Here is a 12,412-nt window from a genome sequence, read left to right as displayed (position 1 = left end):
GGCCCTCTCTGTGGGAGCGCACTGGGCGGAGGGAAGTTGACGCCGGCAGCAGGTGATCCCTAAGGTACTCCGGACCCATGCCATGTAGGGCTTTGAAAACCATTACCAGAACCTTGAATCTCACCCAGAGGACAACTGGGAACCAATGCAGCTCACGGAGCAGAGGTGTAACATGGGAGTATCGGGAGACTCGCAACACAACTCTCGCGGCTGCATTCTGTACCAGTTGGAGCCTCCGAGTGGTCTTCAAGGGTAGCCCCATGTAGAGAGCATTGCAGTAGTCTAAACGAGAGGTCACGAGCGCATGAGTGACCGTACGCAGGGCATCCCGGTCTAGATAGGGCCGCAATTGGACTAGATTGTTATGGACTAGAAGACCTCCAAAGTCTCTTCCAACTCTGCTATGTTATTCTGATCTGTATTTGGCTTTCTAATGCTTAATTAGGCTTGTTGCAAGTCATGGAACTGGATTGGAGAATCCAGATCTCACTGAATTCTAATTTCCAGAAGTCCCAGTGATGCCTCAGGGAATTTCCCAGAAGATATTGTCATACCACAGTCTGCCAGTGGCCTTGGTTGAGTCATTTAGCATTAAAAATGTACTTGGAAGTCAGCTGAAAGACCAGCACTGGATAGAAAACCAAATGGGAAGATGGAGCCTTATACACAGCAGGTTTTAAAATTGCTGATGTCCCGCGAGGCTCCTAAAGATTGGGGACCTTTGATCTAAATTAAAGGAAATAGTGGAAGGACGTGAATACCAAACTGAGAAGGTAACGCAAAAATTATTTGCTGCATTTGCACTGAGTCTATAATCACCCTGCAAAGAGCTGCTTCGAAAATTTCCCTAAGCACTTGCTCAGAAAAGGGGTGAGATGACGGGTCCTTGGTGCTCTCTGAGCTTGGCTGTTTTTATGCAGATGTTTCATTACCCAAACTAGGTAATATCATCAGTGCTATTAAGGAGTGAGGTTTGCTCTCAATTTATATTCTACTGGCTTGCCCCGTCGGTGTCAGTGGGACTGGGAGTTGTCTTGGATGCTCAACTGACCCAATGGCAGTTCATTGCACCATTTACTGTTAATCTGATTAATTTAAGCTAGTTTGGGTAAAGTAAAATGTTTGCATAAAAGCAGCCAAGCTCAGAGAGCACTGAGGACCCGTTATTCCAACCCTGAGCTACAAATATTCTACTTTATCAAAAGTGATGTGTATGAATCAGATCGGTAGGTTTGTTCTTGCCCCACCTGATTTTGCAAGAGGACAATCAATTGTAGTCCAAGGTGAGCTTTCAGTGACCTCCTTTACAAACCATCTCCCCACTTCCTGTTGTCTTTTCAAGAAGGCCTTAAGAAAACAAACATATTAACAATTGTTTTTAGTCAGTTATTTCTCCTGGGTGATTAAGTTTGAAGGCTTCCAACTATCTAGCCATTTCTTTCTTTCTTTCTTTTTTTTTCTAAAGTTGTATTCGGTGAAATGAAAAGTCCTTAAGCAAATAGAGTAAATTAAACGACAACTGAACAAAGGGGCTTTGAAGGAACTTAGTAAATTCCCAATAATACTGCAGAGACTGCCAAAAATAACAAATACTTTCCAAGGACAAATGCAAATAGGAAAGAGAAAAAAAAACACCACAGTTATAGCACCCATGCCATATTAGCCCCCAAGCAAGGAAACACACCCTGGATGAAAGACCATCAACAAACAGATTAAATGTGGATTGAAGACCGCACACATTTTTCCAGGCCAGGGCCCAGCACATTTCAGGTTTCCAGGATCTTCTTTCTTACTTATTAAAAGAAGTACAACTAATGAAATACTAGTCAGAAATTACACAATTAGGCCAGCCATATAAACCTGGCCTGTCTATAAACGTGCATGCATGGACTTCAGTTCCCAGAATCCTTCAGTCAGCATGGTCTTTGCCAAGAATTCAGGAAGTTGAAATTTGCATATCTGGAAGCTGTCCAGTTTGGGGGCATCTGGATTAGAATTAAAGGGAAAACTGCTTCTGTGTAGGAATATGAGAATCTGAAGATAGATTCCCAGCAACACAGATTCATATCTGGACTGGAAATGAAATAACTGCATCTACTGCAGGGGTCTTCAAACTTGACCCTTTTATGACTTGTGGACTTCAAGTCCCAGAATTCCTCAGCCAGTGTGCCTGGCTGAGGAATTCTGGGAGTTGAAGTCCACAAGTCATAAAAGGGCCAGGTTTGAAGACCCCTGATCTACTGTATCTACTTGCAGATAAGCTGAGAATTTTAGATGCTGTAATAGACCCCAAAAATGCATTTGGCTTATGCATGAATGGACTTATCCATCAGTACATATGGTAAATTTGCTGGTGCATTTGAAGGCTGAAACTGGGTAATAGGTTACAAAGGTGATCATTGCCTTTGATAAGTAGATTGGTTAGGCTGGCTAGCACTACACTCATATCAGATAGAGACCTTGTTTCACTTTGTCCCACCTTATTATTGATATATAGAAGGAAGACAAGAAGTATTCTATCTGCTAGTCAGACAGAATTCTGTCTGCTGGGAGAATGTTTTAACTATAGCCGTTGGTGGTGAACCTATGGCACGCGTGCCACAGGTGGCACACAGAGCCCTCTCTGTGGACATGCGCGCCGTCACCCCATTCCTTGGCCTTCAGCTGGATTTTATAAAACCTTTTCACGTTAGGCCTTCGCTGCCATGTGCAAAAAAAAAGGTTCAATCAATCAATTTCAACTTCTCGTGGGGGAAAAAAGATCTCACAAAGTTGGAATTGATTGATTGAACTTTTTAGTCCCACCCAGTCTGCTGTTACCACCGCAGCCACGCCTACCCAATGGGCCACACCCATCCAATGGGCCATGCCCAGCCAATAGGCCACACCCACCCAGCACCTGACAATACATAAGTGGGTTTTGGGTTGCAGTTTGGGCACTCGGTCTCCAAAAGGTTCGCCACCACTGAACTATAGGATAGTTTCAAAATGTTGTAAATATATCTTAGCAGGGAAATGGCTTCTAAATGTCTTGTATAAATAAATATACATTTTGGAATCACTTTTGTGTTTGCCTTTGTGACTTGCTGCCCCAATCTTTTCTCCTCCAGTGGACAATTGCATTTGAAAGCAATAGATTAACTTATAACCCAAACAAGGCTTCAGATTTACCAGGCTGTTTAAACTCTAAAAGCATTCAAAAAATACACATTTAAACCCAGTCCTCATTTTTGTAACACCCCCAAATTAATGAACAACACCAATGAATTAATTGGGTGTGACAACCATTAGGAAATAATGAGCAACAGATGGCAATTTGCTCTCCAAGCCAATTTATTATGGAAACCTGTTAGAAAAAAATATTTACACATAAATCATGTCCCTTTTAGCAAACCTTTCCCCCCTCCTTAAAATAAATTCTAGTTAGTGGTAAACCTAAATGTTACTCGTCTAGACCATAAATAATGGTATGCACTGCTCTTTTGTCATATGAAACATGTTGCATATTTATTTCGAAACCGTAATTTTTTCTCAAGAACTACCTGGCTTCTGCGCTAGTCCATTTAAATAAATAAATAAATAAATAAATAAATAAATAAATAAATAAATAAATAAATAAATAAATAAATAAATAAATAAATAAATAAATTTTAAAATAAAAATAAAAAATAAATAAATATATAGATGTCAGTGAAGCCCACATTACATTTAGAATCAAAGGCCTGGCTGGTCAATGGAGTTCAAACCTTCCAACAGGTTTGAGAAGAGGCTAAAATATTGCTGATTCAGAACCTTATGCCACCATATGGTAGAGTGATTAAGTTGACAGATCCTAGAGACATTTCAGTAGCCCACACAGGAATGAAAGTTCACTGAAAAGCAGGATCTCATAGCCCAGACTGGGCATCTGATGTCTCCTGGGCCACTTTTGGCTGTTTGTAAGGTAATGGTAAAGGTTCTCCCGCACATGTGTGCTAGTTGTTTCTGATTCATGGCCCAGTGCTCATCTCTGTTTCAAAGCCGAAGAGCCAGCACTTGTCCGAGGACATCTCCGTGGTCATGTGGCCAGCATGACTAGACGCCAAAGGCGCACGAAATGCTGTTACCTTCCCACCGTAGTGGTCCCTATTTTTCTACTTGCATTTTTATGTGCTTTCGAACTGCTAGGTTGGCAGAAGCTGGGACGATTAACAGGTGCTCACTCTGTTACGCGGCACTTGGGATTCGACCCACCAAACTGCCGACCGTCTGATCGACAAGCTCAGTGTCCTAACCCACTGAGCAACTTTTGGCTCTTTGACTTTATATATATACATCCAGGCCTACACACCTTCACAGCCCTATTGGTTCAGCCCACCACAAAAATCACAGTTTTTCCTCTGGACCCTTGGCCCACCCCTGGCTTAGCTCAACGTTCTTCAGATTTCTTCTGAAGATTACATTATAAGATGGAGTAACCTACTGTATATGTCATCTTGAGTTTTGAGGGGGGGAAAGCAGGATATCAAAATCAAAACAAACAAATAATTTTAATGGTTATTATTCTTAGGAAGAGGAGGAGTGAGCTCTAGTTGCAAAGATCGCAAGATCCTAGAATCTCTAATTAACTGGATCTTGTAGGATGCATACATATTTTATCCAAGAGGCAATCAAAAATAAATTAGATGTTGTAACTAAGCCATAATGTAATTTTGTGGTTATTTATTTGTTTAAGAAATATATAAAGTTGTCCACCTTAACTAATATGGCAACTAACAAACAAAAAGCCACAATAAACAAATAGAAATGAATTTAAAAAGGTCCTCTTAAAAGTTCCATGTCTTTCTACTAGCCCCAATTTCTCTTAGAGTGTAGAGCAGGGAGGGCTCTTCAAACTTGACCCTTTTATGACTTGTGGACTTCAACTCTCAGAATTCCTCAGCCAGTGTGCCTGGTTGAGTTGAGTTGAGTTGAGTTGAGTTGAGTTGAGTTGAGTTGAAGTCCACAAGTCATAAAAGGGCCAAGTTGAAGATCCCTGGTGTGGAGGATAACAACAAAGGAACCCTTTGGGGGTTGAGGTGTCAAGAATAAGCCAGGACCTCTTTCTTTGTCCCAGTGCTCTCTTGGTAAGCTGGGATGAAATTCTTTTTGGCCTTGTTAGTCAAGAGTTCCTTGAGTTCTGGTCCAGTACATCCAAAAGGTGCTACGTTCTGGGTCAAAAGTGCTGCCTTTGATCCAGAATGATTACAGGGGGAGGAAAGGAATGTCATAAAAAATTGGTCTAGGAGTAGGTTCAAGGTTAGGGATATAAATGTTCTCTAATCTCATTTAAGCCACAAATGATCTTTAACCTCTCTTGATCTAGTCCCTTTCTTCTCCTTGCATTCCTCATTTTGCATATCTACAATCCAGCAAAATATTTCTTCTTGGGTGCTATTTTTCCCATCCTTCCAAAGACAATCCCCTCCCTAGCCTTAAGCTGCCGAACTCTCAGGAACACCGTGTGAGTGATTGCATGCTGCAAACATGAGAAGCATGCATAGGAGAATTCTTTTTTTCAATCAAACTTGTCTGGAGAAGCTCCAGATACTCACTCCCATAGAGTATCTTGTTTCAGAAAGGCATAAATCCCATATGAAGGGAAAAAGTACAAAAGACAAGGGATCTGATTCTGTAAGCCCATTTCCAGGAAGCTGAGTTCCTCCCTGCAGGAACACTATATTTATTTATTTATTTATTTGTTTGTTTGTTTTTATAAACCGCCCTTCTCCCGAGGGACTCGGGGCGGTGTACAGAGTAGGACAGGCAACAAAGTGAAACAGTATTGAAAAACAATAATCAAAGCAAAACAAACTGGGACCCCAATTAGAGCTGTCAGAGCTATCAGGCCAGGCCGGACTGCTGGAATAGGTAAGTATGCAAAATGGAGTTTTGAAATAGAGCTGGGTAGTTTGTGATTCAGCATATTGTAGGCAAACCAACCACAATCATAATACATTGTGTGAACCAAGTTGCCCCATCAAGCCGTATTGTGGTTTATTTAACAGAACAGAGAGAATAATAATGTTGGAAGGGACCTTGGAGGTCTTCTAGTCAATGCCCTGCTCAAGCAGGAAACCCTATACCATTTCAGACAAATGGTTATCCAAATAGTTGTCCATTTATTGAGACATTAGATATTACGGGAACACAAAGATTGGGTCTAATTAGCACAGATTTGGGAGTTCTGCAAAAAAAAAGAAAAGAAAACACTTTTTGCAAATCCAAATGATTTCTTTAATCTACTATTATAAAATAGAAACCATTTGACACTATTGACCCATAATTGACTAGTTCACCATCTGAACAGTTTTCTAGTTCTAACTCCTAATATTCCAAGTCATCTCCTATGAGCTCCAGTCATCCATATTTCAGATTGGGAATTTCAATATACGGTAACATTTCAGATTGGGAATTTCAATATATGGTAACATTTCAGATTGGGAATTTCAATATACGGTAACATTTCAGATTGGGAATTTCAATATACGGTAACATTGTGCAAAGTGGGAAAACAATGAACTTCATATTCAGGCTGTGATTAGCAAGCATTTAGTTCTAAATTATACGTACTCTCTAGGATAGTGTTTCTGAACCCCAGCAACTCTTAAGATTTGTGGACTTCAACTCCCAGCATTCCACAGTTCTTAAAGTTATTGAGATTGAGAAACACTGGTCTAGGAGTATGAACAGACTAGAGCAGGGGTCTTCTAACTTGGCCCTTTTATGATTCGTGGACTTCAACTCCCAGAATTCCTCAGCCAGCATGCCTGGCTGAGGCATTCTGGGAGTTGAAGTCCACAAATCGTAAAAGGGCCAAGTTTGAAGACCCCTGGACTAGAGGCTCATTAGCAAATTGGGGGTAAATCCAGAAAAAACAGAGATACCGAAATTGGGGGTAAATCCAGAAAATACAGAGATACAGAAAAAATAGGTCTGACCCGGCTTAAAGGCTTATTGGCCTCACTTCTTTTGTCCTTTTCAGTGCTTCTGGTGCCACCATACAAGCATCCACACAGCTGCTCCCTGGGGCTGGTGAAGCAGAGGAAAGGAAGGTCAGTATGAGAGCAGGACTGGCTGTGCTTGAGCCAGTATCCCATTTCCTGCCTTTGTGAGTTGCTTTTTGTGTTGCCCTGTGCACCTAGCAAAATAACAGATTGTTGGTTTGGAGAGAGGCATGGTAAAACTGGCCCTCTAGTCATTCTGAAAGAATGGGGCCCTCAGACCTCAAGCTGAAACACTACCCAACTGTATTCGCACTGTTTCTTTTGGAGCACTGCTAAGCACAAATTAGTTAAGTTTAGTTAATTTAATATAAGGCAATGTATAGAGTGCATTATGCATTACATTTCAGAAGCAGGTTTTGGGGGAGCTTTGATGTGTGTAGCTAAAGGTTGGGCTTCCGCACGTAGTTCTGGGACCAGAGATTTTGTTGTTCTTTAATTAAGATAAATAAAAAATAATAACCATATGGAAACATTGATGGATATCACTGCATCAGATTGTAAATCTCAGCTGGATCTCTCCTTTGATTTTTTTTCCCCTCCCAGTTTAATTTATGTCAATGCCAAAATCTCTTTTCTTTCCCAATCTCAGCCTGATAAATGTATCCTAAAATACCCTAGAGGTTTCTCTAACCATGTACAAAATGTTTTACCCCCTTGGCAAGTAGACTGCACTCATTCAGGCTTCGTGCAACCGTGTCATCCACCACTTTCAATTACTTGCTTTCATTTTTCTAAATGGGCCACTGAGCCAGTAAATTGGGTTTAACAAGACTTCACTTCCCCCCCTCCCTCTGCCCTATAGAATAAGCCTGTAGATGTGATTAAAGAAAATGAGTGAGTGAAGGAAATGTTAAAATGCACTTATAAACAATAAGTCACTGACCAAGGTCTGCAGTCCCTGGCTGGTGTCCACATTACCTATTATGGTTAGCAAAATGCTTGACTATATCCAAGCTTTGGCAGGAGCCAAATTTAACAGCTAAGCAAAATGCCACAGAGCCTTCTGCTCAGGCTTAGGAAAATTGCAGCCCAGAGTTGATAATTTCTTGTAAGGTATAACTGTAGTTGTTCCATTACAGTAAACAGAAAGCGTAATTCTCTTGGCTGTCAGTGAAGAGAAACAGTAAAATAAATTCTTGTTACCATACAAGGAGTGAAGACTTAAAAGCTTTCTGTTGAGCAATTTTCCTCTTGGAATTGAGTAGAATTCCAGAGGGCAAAATTTTAGTCATAATTAGGGGAAAACCTTTGCCCAAAGTTTTATTTGGAAAGAGGAGAAATTTAGCTGAACCCAAATTTCACAGAAAAGTTTAGAAACACACTGTCTTCCATAATTTCTCCGAGAAGAGCAAAGTGCAAAAATGCTTTTCTGCAAAGTCCCGAAAAGGATTCACACAATACCCTAAGCCAGGCTAAAATAGGATTACAGCAGTCTGTTATTCCGTAGCTTGTTGGCAACCTAAACATTCTCTTACTTAGCACAGTGTTTTTCAACCTCAGCAACTTTAAGATGGGTGGAGTTCAAGTCTTAGAATTTGTAGCCAGGTTGTGGAACTTCAAGTTGCTAAGGTTGTCATAAGCCCTGTCTTAGCCTATTAGGTGGATCAGATCATTGTATTAAGTCATAACAGTTGGCTCCTAGTCTGCTATGTAAATACAACAATTTATTACTTTTTGTTTGTTTAACAATATATATATACAGGTGAAACTTGAAAAATTAGAATATCGTGCAAAAGTTCATTTATTTCAGTAATGCAACTTAAAAGGGGAAACTAATATATGAGATAGACTCATTACATGCAAAGCAAGACAGTTCAAGCCCTGATTTGTCATAATTGTGATGATTATGGCTTACAGCTCATGAAAACCCCAAATCCACAATCTCAGAAAATTAGAATATTGTGAAAAGGTGCAATATTCTAGGCTCAAAGTGTCCCACTCTAATCAGCTAATTAAGCCATAACACCTGCAAAGGGTTCCTGAGCCTTTAAATGGTCTCACAGTCTGGTTCAGTAGGAATCACAATCATGGGGAAGACTGCTGACCTGACAGTTGTGCAGAAAACCATCATTGACACCCTCCATAAGGAGGGAAAGCCTCAAAAGGTAATTGCAAAAGGTGGATGTTCCCAAAGTGCTGTATCAAAGCACATTAATAGAAAGTTATATGGAAGGGAAAAGTGTGGAAGAAAAAGGTGCACAAGCAGCAGGGATGACCGCAGCCTGGAGAGGATTGTCAGGAAAAGGCCATTCAAAAGTGTTGGGGACTTTCACAAGGAGTGGACTGAGGCTTGAGTCAGTGCATCAAGAGCCACCACACACAGACGGATCCTGGACATGGGCTTCAAATGTCGTATTCCTCTTCTCAAGCCGCTCCTGAACAACAAACAACATCTGAAGCGTCTTACCTGGGCTAAAGAAAAACAGACCTGGTCTGTTGCTCAGTGGTCCAAAGTCCTCTTTTCTGATGAGAGCAACTTTTGCATCTCATTTGGAAACCAAGGACCCAGAGTCTGGAGGAAGAATGGAGAGGCACACACTGCAAGATGCTTGAAGTCCAGTGTGAAGTTTCCACAGTCTGTGTTGATTTGGGGAGCCATGTCATCTGCTGGTGTTGGTCCACTGTGCTTCATTAAGTCCAGGGTCAACGCAGCCGTCTACCAGGAGATTTTGGAGCACTTCATGCTTCCTTCCACAGACGAGCTTTATGGGGATGCTGACTTCATTTTCCAGCAGGACTTGGCACCTGCCCACACTGCCAAAAGCACCAAAACCTGGTTCAATGACCGTGGGATTACTGTGCTTGATTGGCCAGCAAACTCACCTGACCTGAACCCCATAGAGAATCTACGGGGCATTGCCAAGAGAAAGATGAGAGACATGAGAGCGAACAATGCAGAAGAGCTGAAGGCCGCTATTGAAGCATCCTGGTCTTCCATAACACCTCAGCAGTGCCACAGGCTGATAGCTTCCATGCCACGCCGCATTGAGGCAGTAAATGCTGCAAAAGGGGCCCAAACCAAGTACTGAGTACATATGCATGCTTATACTTTTCAGAGGTCCAATATTGTTCTATGTACACTCCTTGTTTTATTGATTGCATGTAATATTCTAATTTTCGGATTTGGGGTTTTCATGAGCTGTACGCCATAATCATCACAATTATGACAAATCACGTCTTGAACTATCTTGCTTTGCATGTAATGAGTCTATCTCATATATTAGTTTCCCCTTTTAAGTTGCATTACTGAAATAAATGAACTTTTGCACGATATTCTAATTTTTCGAGTGTCGCCTGTATATATAGCCCACCTATTCCTGGCAAACCCTGGAAAGGACATATATGTTTCAGATGTGTTGTGTAAATTCAGATATTGTGAGGAGATACTAAATGGTAGCTAAGTGAAATCAGCTCCAAAATTATTACTTAGAGCAGCTAAGAAAGAAAGCATAGGGGAAAATACTGCTGCTTCCTTGGGGTGCCAGGGAATGGTAAATACAGTAAAAAAACGTTCACTTTTGTGGTTCTCCAAAAGAGGGAATTTCAGAAGATTCCATCTTCATTTGTAAAATACAGAGAAGATTATTGGACTTGCCAGGTCTCCAGGAGCTTCTGAAAACTCAGCAGACACTAATTTCTCCATCTCTTGGGCCCCAACGTTTTAAAGGGCCTGCTTCAGCTGTGGATCTCAAGGGACCAGCTAAGTAGACTATCAACTACTAGACCTTGTGCTAGTGGGTTCCTAAATTCCATCTTGCTAGCTCCCAACTTGGAATTATAGGGGCAGTGGAGCAAAATGGTGGAGCCAAAATAGCATCAGTATGGGAAAAGTCAAGTTGGATTCATCTACTCCCAACACTAACTTGATATTTTTATCAAAGTTCAAGATTTCTCAGCAGATAGCAGTTCCTGGCCAAACTTGGCTGATCTTAGAAGCTCAGCAGGTCTGGTTAGTGTTTGGAAGGGGGAAACCACTGGGGGTTTTAGGTTTGTGGGTTAGGCTGCAAAGTTGAAAATACATTCCAGAAGGAAGCAGTGACAAAATGCTTATGTTACATCTCATCATTGGTCATAACATAGGATTTGATTTAGAAGATACAACATAGAATCATAGGGCTGGAAGGGATCTCAGAGGTCTTCTAATCCAATCCCCTGCTCAAGGCAGAAGACCTTATACCATCCCAGTCAAGAGGTTGTCGAGTCTATCTTTGAAAGCCTCCAGTGATGGAGCACCCACATCTCTGGGAGTCAAGCTATTCCATTAATTAATTATTTTCACTGTCAGAAAATTTCTCCCTCTAGGCTGGATCTCTGTTTAACAAGCTTCCACTCATTACTTCTTCTCCTATCCCCTGGTGCTTTGGAGGACAAGTCAATTCTCTCTGATAGTCCCTCAAGTACTGGAAAACATTTATCATATCCCCACCCTTAACCTTCTTTTCAGTAGCTAACTCCCTCAACTCACAATTCATAGTGAATTTCTTCAACAACTCACAATGTTACAGAACTACTTCTGTTAATGATGTGAGGGGGAAAATAACTATATTGATGCAAATCACTAGGAATCAGACTCAATTTAAAAACACTTATGCTTGAACCTCACAGTAAGAGGGCACTTGATAATTCTTAGGTCATCAAGAAAAAGGATTAAGAGGAGGTAGATTATCTGTAACTGATACGGTTAAATTTACCCACACTTAATAGATGATGGTAATAATAATAACTAGAGTCGGAAATGACTAGCACGCATGTGCGGGGGAACCTTTACCTTTACCTTTTTAATAATAATAACAGTCTGTCTTTCCTCTGGAAGCTCAAAGCAGTTGAGTCATCTTTGGTCATCACCATATCAACAATCAAACATAGTCTGATTTAAGAAAGAATAACTGGCCCAAACCATTCCTTCTGTTTGGTCAGGTGGGAACTCAAACCTAACTCTCCCCAGTATCAAACAAACATCTTAACATGAAAAACTCCATCTCATTTCACTATCCCTCTGCTCAGTAAAAAGTAGGACTAGAAATGTTCTTTTGGGTGAACATCACAGATTACTTCATAATGCATGAGCGAAGCCATCTGGTGTGCATACTTCTGGATGGGTGAATTCACTGAGTATTTATTGTCATGGGATATCACTGATAGAGGCATGCGAAGATGGGACCAACCAACATGATCTGTTTGTCTAAGATACTGCCTTGTTCTTGACATCTGCCCACTGAAGTGCCATGCACTTACTATGGGAATCATTAGCCTAAAATCACAAAGGACTGATAATCCTACCTAAACCATGACAATAATTCTAGTTCTATTCTCTTATCAAATGTATTGCCTTGAGAAAAGCACTGAAATAAAACCTCATTATAAATAGAAACAAACATGTACAGAAC

General features: G+C 40.9%; 1 protein-coding gene across 2 annotated transcripts in view; it reads right to left on the bottom strand.

Moving 5' to 3' along the window:
* The window catches only part of CALD1 (caldesmon 1), a 226,826-nt gene that overhangs the window by 158,311 nt on the left and 56,103 nt on the right, over positions 1-12,412 (bottom strand). The gene's annotated exons all lie outside the window — the stretch shown is intronic.

The sequence above is a fragment of the Vipera berus genome (genome assembly GCF_964194415.1).
Source record: "Vipera berus genome assembly, chromosome: 6".
Lineage (NCBI taxonomy): Eukaryota > Metazoa > Chordata > Lepidosauria > Squamata > Viperidae > Vipera > Vipera berus.
The sequence above is the reverse complement of the archived record's forward strand: the minus strand, read 5'-3'. Positions and strand labels throughout refer to the sequence as shown.